We start from the raw sequence: 18970 nt of genomic DNA on the forward strand, positions 1-18970 counted from the left end.
AGTTGCCCATCTTCGGCTCGAACATCTCTCTCTGCTGCGAATACTCGGAAAAGGGACCCCGACCATGCATTCCGGCCACTTTTCACAAGAAAGTGTTCCACGCGGTTCATGACGTAGCGCATCCAGACATCAGGACGTCAAATCGGTTAGTCACTTCTGGCCCTCCATGAATAAGGAAATCAACTCCTGGGCCAGAGAGTGCATCGCCAAAAGTGTAAAGTCACCAGGCATGTAAGCAAAAAAGAAGTGGACTCATTTCCCCGCACTACCAAGCGGTTCCACACCACACACCTCGACATTGTAGGACCTTTGCGAGACTCGCACAGTTACAGGTATTGCCTTACAATCATCGACAGGTTTACGCGGTGACCTGAGGCACTACCTTTGAAGTAAATTACGGCGCAATCTTGTGCCGAAGCCCTCTGTCGAGAGTGGATCCCTCGCAGCGAATTGCATTTCCCTCTTGTAGAAAGCTTAAGATTTCCTCAAAACTCAAAGCTTAAGATCTTCTCAAACAACATTACACTTGGCAGTTTTTCATCATTGCATCCTAGGAACGAACATTTGGTGGTGTTTATACAAGACATAATCATCATCCTTAGGAAAGTTTAAAAAGTTCTTATCTACAAACCGAGAGAGATGTATAGACAATAAAGTTATGCAGAAGGGACAAGTGTTCGAGATTCCTAGCTGAAAAGAAAACTAAGAGCCTGATATTGTTTCTATCTGAAAATGCAGAAACCAAATTTAGAGTCTGCATGTAGCTGTAGCTACAAGAGTTTTCTTTTCGTGAAATTTACTATTTTTTTTTTATTGATATTGCGTGTGACTATCTCGTCTGCTACGCTCAGGTGTATGCAAGTGGACTAGAGTGCTCAAACTTTCTCAGTTTTCTGTGACGCACTATAGCCTGCCCTTTTAATTAAGAGCAGTCAACGGGGATGATTGTTTAATTGTTGTAATGATTTTAAATGAGGAGTTTTGTTGATCAAATATCTCTTAATTAGCGGTGGACAGCTCACATATTAAGCAAGTACAACGATTCTGTTGTTGGCTGTATTATTCAATTAAAACCCTTTTTTGGGTAGAGTCGATAATCAGATCGCTTTGGGCCTCTACAGTAGCAGTTATTACTTAACTTTTCAGGAGATAATGAAGAGAATGGATACTTGTATTTGGGAAATGATAAGGGTTGTTAGGGTACAATCAAAATACATTGCAAATCCACTTGCATCAATTCGTTATTATTCTAGAGAAGATCGGCTATCACAATTTTTTATAGTCAAACTAATATTTTAGTCACGTACATTAACATCAAATATTTTCCCGATATATGTATATCTCCCACTTAATGGGGTAATGAATACTATCGTATATGTATCCGATTCGTTTATCGGAGGAACAAATTAAATTTTCATCTACTGCAGTAAAAGTGTTTCAATGAAATGTAACTGAACAATTCGGGAACCAGCTATAGCGACATCAAGCTAATCATTGAGCATTGCATAAGTTGCAACACGGAATAGATATGGTTTGTTATTTGTTCTTCAGTCTCGCCGAGAAACTGCAGGAATGGCTTTTAGGCGTGGAAGTAATGCGCTCTACCTTACATGAACAGAAGAGCTCTTCAAAGATTGTCCTAAGTTATACATTCTATATTTAGTGCAAAACCGCCAATTGAAGGCAATCTGTCTTCATATTTTGGAGATTATTTTGTGTGAACAATGCCCTTTCCCATAAAGTTCAAAACACTCCTGGCCTCACCCAGTACTTTTCTGTTATTATCATCTTTGCCTGAATGATTAATCAATGTATCTTACATTCATTCATTGTGTTCATAAGCTTGCAATATTATGATGCATCTTATTGTCGTAAATCTGTTTTGCATTTTTCCGGCATTCCAAAGGATTAAATCACAATATTGACTTTTATTATTTAATCTTCTTAGTGTAATGAGCTGTGAATGTACCATCATTATTTACATTTTGTCTTAATCTGATCTGGAATTCAAACGATTAAATTTTATTGAGAGAAAGTGATAAAAATCCACTGAAATGGGTCAAAGACAAGTAAGTATACACAATTTCTTAAGTTTCCGTTTTGTTTATTTTTGGTGACTTCTTTGCCCTCAGCACTTCCATAAGAAGAAACTGCGTCCCTCACCGTTCAATATAAGCTCGTCTTGTTGAAGTAAAATAGCAGTTATCTATATAAATTTCTATAATTCGCAAAAATATTTAATAATAAATTAAATTTCCAGCAGAGCTGAACGAATGTCATAAAGGCCATTGCAGATGATGTTGCAATTAAGCCAATATCTAGCAAAATATTTCTATAGCTAGGTATAGGCGAGGCGAAGGATTTCAGGGGTAAAGAAATTTACTGGAAAGCCCAGAAAAATGGTTGGTTTTGAGGAAATTATAGATTGCTCGAATAGAAAATACTGCAATGCATCAGTTGCATCTGAACATTAAACAAGATTGGCCTCTGATAGGTAATGTTTCGACCAGAGACTTTCCGCAAAAGAACCAAAACACAAACTAGTCGACAAAAGGAGGAGTTCCAAAAATCATTCATGGAAAATTAGACATGAGTATAACAGTTAAGACTGCAACTAAGAACATTTCGATAATAAACGTGTTACATGAATCCGAAACTGTCTTAGCATAATTTCTAAAAATGTTCAACATGTGGGACAGCGAATCAATGCCTTCCGACTCGCAATGAGGCATTATATGTCCCATGCATAAAAAAGGGGATTTCACACTGTGCAGCAATGATAGAAGTATCACGTTGCTGAGTACCATCTATAAGATATTCTCGGCTATCTTGCTAGGCCGGATAGCCCCATACACTCAGAACATCATTGGCCCATACCAAAGAGGCTTCACTCCAGGCAAATCAGCAACAGATCAGATTTTCTCTGTACGGCAAGGGATAGAAAAACTGATGGCGGATGGACATCAGTTGCACTATCTTTTCATCGACTTTAAAACCGCCAATGATAGTATAGCCAGGATAAAACTGTAGACGGCCATGAGAGAATTCAGTATCCCGATTAAATTGATAAGACTGACTAGGCTGACCCTGACCAATGTGCGAGGCCAGATGAAAGCAGCAGGATCACTCTCAAGACCATTCGACATCAACAACGGTCTACGACAAGGGGTTGCCCTATCATGTGTCCTCTTTAACCTGGCCCTCGAGAAAGTGATCCGTGATACTGAGGTAAATGCAAGGGGTACGATCCTCTTTAAGTCCACCCAACTACTGGTCTATGCTGACGATATCGACATCATGGGAAGAACGACCCGAGGCGTACAAACTGCCTTCATCCAGATCGAGCAGGCGGCGCGAGATCTTGGGCTGCACATCAATGAAGGCAAGACAAAATATATGGCGGCCACGACAGAACCAAAAATCGCACTGGTCAAACGGGAAGAATAAAAATAGGAGATTACAACTTTGAGGTCATTGGTAATTTCTCTTATCTAGGGTCGAAAATCAAACCGATCACAGCTACGATGAGGAAATCCACGTACGGTTGTTGTCACCCAACAGAGCCTATTTCAGCTTACAAAAACTGTTTCGCTCGAAACCTCTCACCATAGGGTCAAAGCTCTTACTGTCATAGAATATAATCTTGCCAGTCCTTATGTATTCCTCGGAAACCTGGGTTCTTAGGGAAAAAATTGCGAACTCTTGGCCGGGTTCAAGAGAAGAATTGTTGGCCTCCTACATGAGGATCGTCGCCACGCTATACAATGCCCCATGATGAAAGCATTTGACGGAGCAAGCTTCTTCTCTTATTCAAGCAGGCGGTCCCACGGAGAGAGCTCTTTATGCCATACAATGCATCGCCAAGACACATGAGGCGTCCGTGTCTAGGAGGTGTTCATTCCCCAGAAGAACACCGAACTACTGGTGCAATAGTGAATTGACCAGCCTTCGATCAGCCGGCCACCGATCCAGACGATCCAACGGCTCAGAGGGCGGTAGATAGGAGTGATCAGAGAAAAAAGTTGCGTGTTTACAAGGCAGCCCGCGAAAATATCAAGCTTGCCATCCAGCGGCGCATGAGGGGATGTTTCTCGGAGCTCTGCTCGAAAGCGGATGTAAATCCGAGCGGAAGCGCCTGTAGAATTCTGGTGGGACGGTTGAGAGGTTGGTTATCCCCACAGATCACGTGCCCTACTTTTTTGTTGAAAATTATCCAGGGGTTATTTCTTAGCAAGAGAATGATACTAACGCTTTTTAGAGTTTCCTGAATGTGATGGCAATTCCGGCAGTAACCACGAACGAGCTGTTAGCGATCTGCACCATAATAGGTGATAACAAAAGTCCAGGCCTGGACGGCATAACGAACAAAGCCTTTAAGCTCGTCGTAAAATCCAGATTGGACATGTTCGCTGAATTGCTCGAAGGGTGCATATCCGAGGAGATATTCCCTACAGCATGGAAGCTGCAAAAGCTGGTACTGCTGCCTAAGGCTGATAAACCTCCAGATGAACCATCCTCCTATAGACCCATAGGTCTTTTAGACACTATGAGGAAAATGTTGGAGCGGGTAATTTACAACAGGTTACTCCCGATCGTCGAAAGACCAGGAGGCCTTTCAGATCGGCAGTGTGGGTTCCGTAAAGCCAGATTAGCTATTGATGTCATCAAAATGGTTGTCGGCTTAGTCGAAAATGCAACTCACGGAAGGCGCAGTACCAGCATGAGCAGGATGGTGGGTTACGCCAATGATACATTGGTTGTAGTCGCTTTTAAGGCTTGGTTAGAGAGCGTTCGATTGGCACTTGCAGAGGAAAAGATGTCGTTACTCCCGAATTAGAGTCAGCAATCACATTATCACTTCCGACCGTCGACCATCAAATATTTGGAAGTGATGATAAGTACGAAGTAAAGTTTTAAACAATACGTGCAATAAATATGCTTGTGGTAAGGGATCCACGACTATTTGGGGAAAGGCATTTCATATGTCATGTAATGCTCGTAAACTGTATGCGGTCTATAGGAGGACAGCCATAAGGGTATGTTCTGCCTTCAGAACCTTCTCAGATGAGGCTGCATTCATCATCTCCGGAATAATGCCAATTGACGCAGATGAGATTACAAGTAGGTACAAACTGAAGATAGTCTCTCCATTGTCGCAGACCAAGGACGCCAAGGGGAGAGACCTGCAAATAGATGGCAGAAGCGTTGAAATCACTCGGGAAAGGCTGGGTGGATAAACAGGCTGATCCATAAAATCAGCAGACAGGTATTGAATCGATACTAATAAAGAGTGTAATAATCTCAGGTAAGCGCAATGTTGACCCCATTGCTTCTTACAATGTACTGTAGTGTACCGCTACGGTCTTAAATTAAGTTCTCTAACACATTTCAAGGCGCTGATCCAATATGGATTGTTGCGCCAACGGTTATTATTATTATTGCCAAGGCATCAACAAGTTAGCTATGACCTAACTAGAGAAGGCAGTTTTGGGGTATTAACAAGACATAAATTCCCACCAGATCATTTCTGAATTGCTTTCCCAATCGACTCCACATATCCTTGTATATTTCTGGACTAAATCCCTATGCTAATTACCGCATTTCCTCTTCTGCTATGTAGAATGCCATGTCTTTCCCTCGGTAATGTATAAAGAAATCTAGTTTCTTTTGTACTGAGAAAAATTCTTACTTGCTTGTTGGATGAAATCCCCTGGAAAAATTGCGGCGAATACCCCGTTTCTTTAAAAACTGATGGCCACTCGCGAATAGAGAGGTAGAAGGGAAAGTTTGCAGGAGAAAGAAAGGCATTCTCTTTTCTAGTCTTGGTAAAAACTCACAACGGTGGCCCAAAAAGGAGCTATTTTCATTTGATTATTTAGCTTTTTGGTAAGACAATTATTTATCCCTCTATACTCTCCTTAGCCCTTCCGAGGATTAGATTTAAAACTAAACCCTACCGTTATGACAGCTCAATTTTGAGGTGCCACAGCTTTTTAAAGGGGTGACCGCCACAATTCTTCAGCGGTGGCACTTTCCTCTCCCTTCTACGTATCCTCTCCGCTCCCACTCCATTTTTGCGAAACCTTTTTATGCAATAACGAACCTTTACCTTCTCTTAATTAAATGTGTATCTCAGAATTAATGAATTCCAATTTTTAAATTTAACTGCCTTTGACTCAGAATTGCAAATCGGATCGTACTTGCAGGTAGACAAGACACAGCACCTTGCCCATTTGAATCAAGTGGCAACAAGATCACCTGAACAATTAGACAAAACGATGGAGACATCAAAGCACATGTCACTTAAGAAAACAAGGTCAGGAAGTAGAGAGAAAATGGATCAAATTTCCGGCTTCCGTACAAGCACGGAAATATAAACACTATAGACATGGGAAGTCAAGTTGCCGGCGCTCCAAACGTCTACATATTTACATGGCGTAAACAAAGTCTTCACAAACAATTAAAGACATCTGTTCCTGATCTTTCTGAACCACAAAACATATTGTTTCATTGGAACTGCTCGATCTATGCGGGAAGATGGTGGTATTCCCGAGAAAATACTCGTACACTTGAGTGTAGCTGCATATGTTGTGTCTATACAACCCTTGCCTTGTTTCCATTGTGCATTTAAACTATTTGTTCTTCTTAGAACCATAGATGATTCAAAAACAAGAAGTTCTGAGAATTAGAGTCATAAAATTTGAAATATTTCTGGACAAAAGTGGTCCAAACCTGTCCTGGGAATTTCTAAGAGGTGTCAACATTTTTACGATCCTCCAGAAATTAACAGAAAGTTGAACACAAATGAATATCAAGGCTTACATAATTCCTCCATTCCAAACAAATATTCATCCCCCACAAAGTGACTGATTCGTCGTCATCTTCTCAAAGAAATCTTTTCTATCAAAAACATTTGGTTCCCTTCTGGGACCAGGAAGACAATAATCGTAAAATTTTCATGTGTGAATAGTTTTTATGTTGCATGGACTGGATGTTCGGGATAGGTGTGTGGATTGACTGACGTGTGACAGGTAGAGCGTGGATGTGACCACATATGCATGCCGGACTTCTGCTGAAATGTTCAAGATGTGAAGAAAAAAGATGTCGATTGCGAAGGCGGTGAACGCTGTGAAGCCAGAGTTTTCCGTATATACGAATATCTACAGTAAGAGCTATTCGCATGTGACGTGAAACGGCTGCTGTAATTCAATCCTGTTCGGCGATCGTGAGTGTCCTCTTCAAGTTCTGAAGACCATCCGTTGTAAACTGGTGAATATTTACATAAATGATCTGAAGAAATCCGCATTATTTATGTATGGTAGCCAGGCACCGTGGTGAAGAGCTGCTAGTATCGAAATGCTATATTCATGCATGTTATATAAATTAGGTATTTTATATACATACCATCAGGTGGAAAGTTGAAAAAGTGCAACACTTCGAGTGGTAGCACAAACAACAAATATATTATGAGTGCCTGCATGCTACTGTTCTCAAGTCAAGGAAGCAAATGACCATTGATCTGAACATATAATGGCAATTTAATTTGTCTTTATATTATATTGTTTTGAACACCGTACATATACCGATTTACTCCAAAAAATTTGCAATGTAGATATAATTCCATTTCGCATAGAGAAAAAAATCTTGATTAGCATTAATTGCTACCTTGAAAAATAATAGATGCAAATCCAATTGAAAACCGCCTTGACCTGGAAATATCCTCCAGCAATGCACTATATTAACGAATTATTCACCGATATATATGTAAGATATTGGTTTTGAAATTATTTTTGGACATAAGTAAGCACATAGCCTAGAGTAAGATTCGGGAACTCGAGTGTTTCATATACAACTATCCATAATATTGATAATTATGATCTACGTATATTATTAAACTTTTCTTGTTTTGGGAGAAGGAGTCCTGCGTGCGTGATACACTTGCAAACGCTGTTTTCCAGGGCAGAGATAAGGCAATGTCTAACGCCCATGTCTAAGCCACAAGTCGTCTGTTTTTAAAAATTGGGTGCTAGCTCCAAAGGGAGGGGTCCGTGGACCAGAAATAGTACGAGAAATTCTCCCCCCAATTGGCCCCGTCGGCCATCAACTGTATGCTCAGGACTCCAACAATCCTGAAATAAATATGCAGTTCTTCTTCGGGTGGCTTAGGGTTGAAATTGTTGGTGATTTTTTCATCCAATATAATTCGCATCCACATCAAGGTTCCTAATCTACATAAAAGTCACGCTGTTCCCAGCACAGAGGTGAACAGAGGCTGATGGGTTGCCTCCGCCGAAATCTCAGGTCGCCAGATCTCTGAAGATTATTAGGTCCAATTTCAAATTCCTACAATATAAATCTTTTTACAAGATCAACTTATCTATTTTGAAGTTACCGATCTAAATTCATTCCTTGAGATATCACTGAATGAAGAAGACACACCTTTGAACATGTTGATAAGTGCCCCTGTTTTACAAGGATGTTAGTCTTGAAACCACACCTGACGCAAGCGGAATACAATTTCAACAAAATTCGAATTTTCTTTATAATATAGGAGGCCTGCACTGATACTGGGCGAGCATTCTATCCCTGCAGTTCTACTCATTTATGAATACTACGTTGAAGCATGCAAAAAGATATTAATTGGTTTGTTCTATGCAAAATGTAAGACGACAAAAGGCACATTGTCCAGAAGTGCGACATGACGTTAAATACATATGATCTGAAAGAAATGAAGTTTATGGAATTGCACGAGGCAGCTTGGTGTCAGCTATGGCACGTAAACAGTGGAGGGGAGTCCACGTTGAATTAAGTCCGAGGACAACCGACAAGGTTACATTCTATGAAGCAGTCAAGGGATAGAAAGAAGGTTTTAGGTTGTTGCCTAGAACTTATGTTTTCTTTGAAAATATTGACCGTCTTACAGAAATAACCAAACTGGAAGAGGTAATCAGTGAACAGTGCCTGAACAACGACCCCACAACATAGCATTACGACTTGTCAGATACCGTTGCTATCAGGATTCGGTGTTTAAGGATATCACTTTTCAGCGGATATCTAACACCGAATGAGACCATTCCGGACTATCGATTCAGGCTTAATGCTCTGTTAAGGCCACAGAGGGGCAGATCGTAATTGCTAGGCTATTTGAATGCGGCATGTCTCATCTAGACTCCGGTGCAACACAACCGCTCGAAATGGCGGCGAGAACGCGGTTCATAGTTTTAAATGCCAGCCCACGCTAACATTCCAGTGCCCGGAAGCGAAGAAAGCATTCCCGAGGTAACTTTCTTGCTGGAACGGCTTTTGTTGTCGATGAATCAGTGATGAGTTCTGGAAAACTTCTCAGCAAGTGACCATTAATACATCGTTCTCAAAGCAATTGCGGCCGGTTGGAACACCGCGAAGGTGAATATTGGGTGATTCATCAAAACCCTTGGAACAAGCAGGTGCTGTCGTATACTATACGCTATGAATGAATGATGAGCTACATTTGGCAATATCGGCTGCCTATTATTAATATTTGATGTTGATATAACATAATATTTGCGAAAAATGATGTTTGTGATACTTTTTTCTCAGAAAGTGATATAATTCCACATTACGCGCACATATTTCACGTACCTCTAGTTCACAATGTTGTAAATTCAGATATAAACCTAGTAAGGACGGTCTTCCGCGTTTCCATTGGAGCCGTGATTGCCTTTCTATGTGTTGGTTGATCGACCTAAAATTAGTACAACATTTAAACGACCGGAAGGAGGTGTGGAGGCGCTGTACTGTGGAGCCGCCTAGCAGAGATTCGTCCAAGCTCCACACCAGGTTAGCAAAATTCACCATGGCTGGAAACTCACCTTCGTGTGTGGCTCGCCTACTTGTTGAAGACAAGTTGACAGGTGCGAGGCCGGGGGAGCAACGAGATAGAATAAATAGTCTGTCTGATTCTGTCAAGGAAAATAGATCTCGTCACTTCATTGGTTTTTGCTTTAAAAAGAATACAATGTCTAATTTAATTCAGAAAAGCTAAAAATTTAAATAATGCTCATGTCAGTTAAATAAATTGTTTTAGAAAATAATAAATTAGCGATTAACGGGGTTGGTCACCCGAAAAATGGAGGCCCTACAGAGACCCTGTTCACTTAATGCCAGAGAGATGGACCCCATTATAGGAGGATTATTCTTCACCCATCTCCTCCTTCCGTAGAAGTCCTCTGGATTGTTCACTGTTCACTATAAAAGAGATGGAACGCTTGCCTTTCCTTGTCGCTGGAAGGTGGCGAGACTTGCCCTAATCAGCAAAGGTAAAGAAGACCTTGTTTGCATATCATCGCTCTGTATGCATGTCACAGTTTGGAAATTGCTCGCAAAGCTCATGAAGAATAGACTCACCAAAGCGATACGCGCGGCGAGGACTAAACCCCAAGGCATTTTAGAGTCTGAAAGTCCACGGTTGATACCGTCATGGAGGTACAGTACATCGAACTGAAGCGCAATCCGTGAAATCGGCAATCTTGACGAATCGTGGTGTTTGTAGGTTAGGCAGACAGATTAAACTAGAAAATTCATTCCATCTACCGAGATACCGACATACCTTTACCTGCTATATGAAAGTAATTACGTTGAAGGAAAGCACCGGGTTCCATCCTAGGACGGGATTCTTGAAATGTTTCTCACGACAGCTTGGTGAGACTAGACAAGCAAAAAGAGTCGCGTCTAGTCGACTATGCGGATTAATTTGCGGCACTTATTTCCGGGCGCATACAAAAAAACCAAAGTAGTTATTTTGACTTAACTCCTTGCGTCTCGGGTCGTTCAACTTGGTGAGTATATAGCGAAAACCAGTTTTTAAGTGTCTTGAATTGACGGCCGACTAAAAGATAAGCTCTTTCGAGCAAATCAAAGCAGCAGCGGATATGGCTGCCAGAGCTTCGGCTTTAAGTCGACTATTGCCAAATGTTGGGGTTCTACATCTAGCAGGAGACGTCTCTTATGAGTGGAAATGCAGTGCGTTTTGGTCTACAGTGGGGTAGTATAACCTAATGAATCAAGCTATGGCGGAGTGAGCATACACAATTGCGAGTATCGTTGGCCATGACTTTCAAAAACAATTTTTGATAGCGAAAATGATTTTTCGAAGTCAGTGGAGAAAAGAGAGCCAAGAAGTCCAGTCATAATATTTTGATTGTTGAACTCATAATCCCCTTCTTTTTGCGAAAAAATATGTGTTGGTAAGTTCTTACGTTAAGCGTACTTAACAAGTATCGTAAACTCATTGTGTAAATACAGAGACAGTGAGCTTCACGGGTAACATTTGCCTGGTGTATTGTTTCGGAACTGCGAGAGTGGTAATCATTGCCGTCCTTTGTAAGGGACACAGTGCAAGGGAGAGGGGTCGATGGAGTTGATCGCCTGCGAAAATCGACAACACTCATTGAATGAGTAGCAACTTTCATGGGAAAAAGAGCCAGATGGATAACGCAGCTCATTAACAAATTAGGTCCGTGGTTGAATCCAAAGCACGGAGAAATTGATTAATTCCTTGGAGATGCTGCACGGTTGCTCATGGAGAAACTCCGTGGGAAGTATTGCCCTCTTTACATTGCATTTCTGGATCTAAAGAAAGTGTTTGACCGTGTGCCACATAAACTCATTTGCCAGAAGAACTCGTGCGCTGGGTTCAATTTCTCCACCACAATCCGAAAAGTAAAGTTCAAAGTGTGGCGGGTGTATCAAAATCGCTTCATGTCTCTGTTGGTGTTAATCAAGGAAATACCCTCTCACCAATCTTCTTTGTTCTTGTTATGGACACAGTCACAGGGGACATCCAACGTCTTAGCATCACATAGCAAAAATGGTCTCGAGCAACTTGTCCAAGAATGGAATGATCGCCCCCTTCAACACGGTCTCAGATTGAATCTGAATAAAACTGAATTTTTGACGACCGGTCCCCATGAAACAGGCACAATCACTGTCAGCGGCAGTGACCTGCAAAGCAGAACTGCGTTATGAAATTGCTTCACGCATTAACGCAACCTGGATAAAGTGGCGTTCCACAACTGGTGTTCTTTGTGATTGACGTATCAACGAATGTCTCAAATTTAAAGTTTACCGCAATGTCGTCCGTCCTGTCGCTCTCTATGGTTTTGAGTGTTGGCCGGTAATGGAGGCGAAGATGTTGCTTTGGACTAGTGGCGTGACGCGTTTTGATCACATTCGAAATGAGGATATCTGCGATCGATATGGAGTTGCACCAATCGTGGAAAAACTGCGAGAGAGGCGTCTTCGGTGGTATGATCACGTAATTCGCGTTAACGGGAATTCACTTCCCAAGAATGAACCTCGAAGTCGATGGCAAGCGACCAAAGGCTGGCCGAAACAACGGTGGCTTGATACGGTGGATGGGGATTTAAATGCCTTGAGATTGGATCGGTATCAGGCATTTGATAGGGCCAAATTGCGAAACCGATTACCACGAGCCGATCCCGCTTATAAACGGGACAAAGGCTGAAGAAGAAGACTGAAAAGACCCGATAGACAAGGCTAAGTTAACCTGTAGGGTTGACGCGCCTAAACCGGACATTTTATTGAAGTCGATCAAGCGATCATTAGTGAGTTTCAGATAATATATTTCTCTTCGTTTCAATCCTTAAAAGCATCATGGGCGAAGAAGCAATATCATGAAAAGAAGGGCCGTTGACAGGATCAGGGCTGATATGAAAATTATCCGGAAAACAGCGCTCGGCGTGAAAATTATCCGTGCCTGAGATAAAAATTATGCGGGCCCCCTATTGTCCTAGTTTTCATTGAAGCAACTATTCCGAGTCCCCGAGAAAACTCTGGGCTCTGAGGAATCCCCTCTTTCCACACTTTTTTCGTCAGGCCTGAAAGGTAGACACAGTTGTCTGCGTAAATTAGATTTTCATGACCATCGTCAAAAAGTGATTTACTTACTCAGCTCGTCCTGTTATCTCTGAGCAGCAACTTTGTTTGAAAACTTCCGCAACAACCTCTTAAAATTTAATCGTATCCAAAAAAAAACTAATTTTACTAATTTTACTTTACTTTCTGTCGTTGCATAAAAATGGCGGTTGCAAATGGCAGTTTACTTAGTTGAGACTTCTAGTAGACAGTGAGGCGCCCGCTGCATAAGTACCCTCAGTTCTCACAGCTACGTTACTTTATAATAGAGCGATTATCTCTCTGACCTTACTGGAAAGTGAAATCCTATCAAAAATATGACTAATGATCAATGCCATTTGCGTCTTTTAGTCAATTTATTTACTGTTTTTTGCACCAACGGTAAGCAAAGTTCTTATCTGACAGCATTAGTCAGAATAATTGAAAAATATTTGGTTAAAGCGAAATGATGAACGATTAAGAATAAAGAGTGATAGTAGTTGCCTGCATGAAGCGGATCCTAACGTAATCTTAAGGTTAAAATCAATGTCAAATCAGACGTAATATTTAAAAATCTCACGGGAAAATAAATTCGAACGCACGGTGATAGGGTAAATCTCTTAAATCTCTTGTATCAAAAGTTTACCTCACTAGTCTGCTTATTTTTTTTACTGACTATGGTATAGCGGACATTTGAATTCACATGCAATTTGAAACGGCTTCACATGGCTGTTTCCTTAAATTGTCGATTATCCTAGGATAGAACAGGTTTGTGCTATATAACACCTGGTAAAAATTTTCTTCGTTTCAATTTTTTTAAGGACTAGGCCGGCAATTATTTGTAACAGGTAATTTTAACGATAAATCTTATATATATATATGGATGCTGCTCACCCCTCGGTGGGATATAGCGCATCATCCACAACTACACGCCATTGTACCTTATCCACTGAGATCAGCCTCAACTTCCCCCGCGACTTCCCGACGCGCCAGCATTCCTTCTCTACTGTTCAGCGCCAAAGACTCTTGGTGCGACCCACGTGTCGTGGAGTCTGTGCCACTACATGGCGTAGCTAGCAGCTCCTGGATGTGTGATCTATCCACTGTCACTTCTCCCTCCGATCACAGCGCTCACAGGTGAATGGTCTGTGAACCGACCAAGTTCTTCATTCGAATGATATATCATAGACAAGTGTTTAGCAAGGCTTTTAGCTTTTGAGGAACGCCCATTCCATTCCACATAGCAACACAGAAATCGTCTTAGCACAAAGCAATCTCACCTTGATCTTGGTGTTGAGGTAACTGCATTTCCAGACTGGAGGCAAGGCAGCGAAGGTGGATCTAGCGTTGAGCGACATTCAGTTCTGTACTATTGTCGGCAGAATCGATACTTCCAAGATATACAAGGTTTTGTCCATTAGTGCAGATAGGAAGCGCGTGATAAGTGGGTCTGTTTGATTAAGAACCTTGGTTTTGTTGGTATTTATCCTCTTTTTCCAAATCCCGAGCCATTTCACCAAGATCCATGACATGGTTAGAGAGTAAACAGATGCCGTGAGCGTAATCGATGTATTTAAGGAAATATGCCTGGTCCATTGAAGTCCTCCGCGTCCCCTGGGCAAGACAGTATGAAAAACGCCGATAATAATAATCGTTGGTGCAATAATCCATATTGGATCAGAGCCTTAAAGTGTATTAGAGCACTTCGTTCAAGACCGTAACGGTACACTGAAGGAGGCAATATAGACAGCATTGCGCTCACCCGAGATCATTATCCTGTTTTGACTCAGGTACCCATGCGAAGCTGAGACGACTGGTATCTCACATCCAGTCACGATAACAAATTACTTTGCCACCAGTGAGATTTGAACTGCTACCTTCCGTTTCAACAGCGCTGCTCTAACCAATTGAGACATCACGGAGAAAAATGCTGGTAACAAACCAAATAGTATCCGTTACAAGATGCAACCCTGGCGAATTTAGCTTTGGATCTGAAAATCCTCTTAGATTTGGCTTCGATGCATTACATGACATTTGCGCCATCAGTTCGGAGTAGACTTTACGGCATATCATGGTATAAGATATAATCGAGTTCGGAATTACTAAAAGCATATTCCTTAAGGCCACTCACTAATCAACGGACCCTTTGATACAAATCTTGTAAAAATTTTGATTTATATGACCGCTTTTTAAACTGAAATTCCCGATAGAAATCGAAGCCACTTGTGATGAACCTAACAGATTTACATGGTCAAATAACCATCCTGAGTGGCCAAGATGACTTCGAGGGAAGAGCTATCCCAAAACCAAAAAGAAATCGGCTAAATGGACTGTGAAGGCTTGCCTGCAAATACTGAAGCTCCAGCAAATAATGGCGTGAGGATGTCAAGGCAGGTGGCGCGTCTCATTGAAAATCTGAGACAAAGGAAGCAAGGATCAAGACTGTGATCCGTCGTGGATATTTCATCCCTCGATCGCGACACTCGGGTCTGGAGATTTTTTTTTTCAAGTTTAACTCGCGTTTTGTTTTAACTTGTTAGTCGTAGTGAATTCTCTTGTTCGTTGTGTGATTTTTAGATCCGGCGCGGACCCACGCATCAGTACAGACACGTTAATTTTTCATAATGACACGTGAGGGATCGAAACACGCAAAGGACTCAATGCTACATGGACACAATTCCCAATGCCCTTGGACACAATCTCGTTACTGCGAAAATGATAAATTTATTACCTCTTTCTGATAAAGTAACCGTTCTCCATATGTTTGATGCCATGCGTCAAGTGAAGCACTATCTGGCTAGTTGGGAATTACGCAAGAATTAAAGTTATTCGAAAGGCAGGATAAAACAAAGGTTGACCCCTGTAGACCTATCTTTGTGCAATAAATAAGATCAAAACTGTCGGGATATAATCACTAACATAATCGTCGAATCTACCTACATGCCAACGCTGTCGACTCCCAGCACTGCGCCTAAACTCCCTACACGAATTTCCAAGAAGCTTGCACCATTATTCCTTCGTTCTGCGCTACTACTCTGTCCAGTCATCGCTCATTCTATGATAGTGGGTTCCATTGCATAGCATAGCCTGTAATCAAGTTGTCGGCCTTATTTTGGCACCTATCCACTGCCACTTCCGCTTTCAAATCTACACGTTAACGGATATATGGCCCATATGTCGACCAAGTTCTCCATTACTTCATTGTCTTCGATCAGAATACGCTGATGACACGAATTGAGTCTGAGGCGCTGAGGATCAGCGATAATAGGGAGAAAACATATCGGTGACAAGATCCAACTCTCGTTTTCGACTTCAAATTCGTCTAATATTTTACCTGAGTGACTTTTCTGGAATCATATGTCAGTTTTTACGGAATCCCGGAATGTTAACGTTGTCGAAAGTTTTCTCGAAATCGATGGAGAGCAGATGAGCTAGTGATCTAAACTCTCCGTGCTACTCCACAATGATTCGACAAGTATTAATGTGATGCAGATGGGTTTCTGCGGATCAAGCTGTCGAGATCTTCCTTGATGTTTCGCAGGATGTTTTTGGCTCATTGCGATAGCAGGGAGAACGCAAATATCCCTCCAGTTGATGCATTTCAGAGGTGTGCCTTTTTTAATAAACAGCTCAGTAAAGACTGCAGGGGCTGCACAAACAGTTTGGTATGGAAACTGACAAAGCTGGCGGCTTAGTTTCGGTTGACGGCTAATTCTGTATGAATGATCGCAATAATAATTTCACTGCTCTTCGGAAGGACAGCCGGTATCTGCATGCAACTGTGAAACTTCGCCGAATGTAAAATGGTTCACAATCGTGGTAAAATGGTACTTACATCTTTCCAACTGGTCATCCTTTGAGATGAGGAGGCTTGCTTGTGAGAGACATAATATTCATGTCTCTCACAAACCCCCGAAAAGCCTATGATCACTTGCAAGTTCTATTGTAATGCGATATACGGTAGCGAAATCGGTGCTATTTGTGATCGTTTCTGCCTCGCTCACGATGACCACTACTCTGTACTTCTCATGCTTTTTCACGATAATGAAATTTTTCCGGGTCTCCCCCACCTGCTCTTTTAGGCGTCAGCAGAATTCTCAATCCGCTTCTAGGTTTCCGTTGCGTTCTTTTGAGACGTGGCTGACAACTTCACCCGCACCAGAGGTGAAGATACTTTTCATGGCGACTCAGTGTTCCTCAATATTCTCGGGCAGGTTGATTTAGAGTTTGTGTTGCTTGCGCAGCATGGAATTTTTTCCCCTCCTGAATGACACCCGGATGGCATAGATGGCATTTTAAATTTTGGGGTTTGGCCCGCCGGTTACCTGCTAGCAGAAGCTGACCAATGACAGCACCTCTTCTGCGTAGCGCATTCAGAAAACAACTCCTAGATCTACGTTGATCGCGATATAGTCGATTTAATGTTTGCTGTCGGTCAGTCGGAACCCAGCTGTTATTGTGGCAGAGGCTGTGCTCGGACACTATGCTACTGATGACAAGACGGCGAAAGTTGCAGAAGTCAACAGACTTTTCACCGTTGCTATTAAGGTGACTAGGATCATGTCTGGGCAAGTTGTTGTCAGAGCCCACGTTGACATTCAGATCGCCCATTACTACCAAAATGTCACCTTTGGGAAGCCTCTCATGAATTGGGACTAATTGCTCATAGAAGGTATCCTTCTTCTCTTCTTTCTTCTTTTTCTTCAGCCTTTGTCCCGTTCACAAGCGGGGTCGGCTCGAAGGTATCCTTCTTCTCTATGTCTAATATTTCTCTAGACAATTGCGATGCGCCCTAACATCGACTGGAATCGTGCAGTCAAGATTCTATTGAAAACCGGCTGTCAGCAATAGTAAAGCGCAGGATTTGCGCCTGCTACCACTTGACTTGACAAAAGAGAGGGTGTCTGCTCCAACGTCCCAATGCCTGGGTGTCTAACTTACACTGCTTAAATTCTCGCTTAACCTGGAGTAAATGCTTTAAGCGAGCGTAAGCACATTCGAGGAGCCAATGATAAGTCGTTTTCGATTGCCAAAGCCATTGCCCATCCGTGGAACCGACGATTTCGGGAGCAATAGAATTGCCATTTCATGAAAAGCGAAGGCAATGTTTTCCGCCCTCCTTTAACGACTGCCGTGGTAAAAAATAGCATAGGAGATGTAGATCTAGCGTGACGCAGCAAAAAGATTTAGATACTATCATAATAAAAAAAACAAATATATTGCGCCTTTTGTATTCAGAATTTTCCCAGATCCTTTGCTAATTTGAATCTACAGATGAAAATGCCTAAGGAAGCCAAGAAAGTACTTAAGATTTATCCGTTTTCAGCTCCCATTTATGTTTCCCCAAAGGCAGCCTCCCACAGTGGAGGCGGTTTCAGAGTCTCTGATCCAAAAAAAACTCTTTTTGAACCTTCGTAATGATTATCCAACAACATCAAGCAAGAAATGTCTGGAAGTCCTCAACCAACAACACCAAGCCACAACTAAATTAGCATTATTCTTCTTTTTGGTGCAGACACTTCAGCAAAAAATCAAGGATCATTCCAGTGTGGGTTGAGATGTCCCAGAGAGACGACGACCAAGAATCAGGCGAATATATCAAGCAATGTGCTACGAGAGCAAGAATCGCAGTCAGACAGGCGAGTGTCGTTAAAAGTCACGAAAAAAGTAGTCGTGGGTTTCAAGAAGTTCCGCTGCTGTCGAAGAAGTTGCGTGTTCTTCACTTCCATTCATCGAAACGTATAAATATGCATACTCGCATATAGGAGTCCATATGCAAACTAGCATATGATCGTTGTCCAACTGTTCAAAAAATCCATTCATTCATAGATTCCTGGTAATATGCATTGCACTTGGAACGTGGATATGTGTTCGAAATACGTTCAAAAACATATGTGGACCGCTCGTGCATGTGATCTGGCATTACAAACGGCTAATGCAGCCCACATATCGCGGTACTCCATATGCATACGCTCGACGCCGTGTAGTATCTGCATTGCATACCACGAATGCACAACTAGAACATAGCGCGGAGTTAAGAGTTAAGGTTAAATTGCAATTACACACATTGACTTTG

General features: G+C 41.9%; 1 protein-coding gene across 1 annotated transcript in view; it reads right to left on the minus strand.

The window, feature by feature from the left end:
• Window positions 1-18970, minus strand: part of LOC119651261 — a 378821-nt gene that overhangs the window by 358714 nt on the left and 1137 nt on the right. The gene's annotated exons all lie outside the window — the stretch shown is intronic.

The sequence above is a fragment of the Hermetia illucens genome, chromosome 1 (genome assembly GCF_905115235.1).
Source record: "Hermetia illucens chromosome 1, iHerIll2.2.curated.20191125, whole genome shotgun sequence".
Lineage (NCBI taxonomy): Eukaryota > Metazoa > Arthropoda > Insecta > Diptera > Stratiomyidae > Hermetia > Hermetia illucens.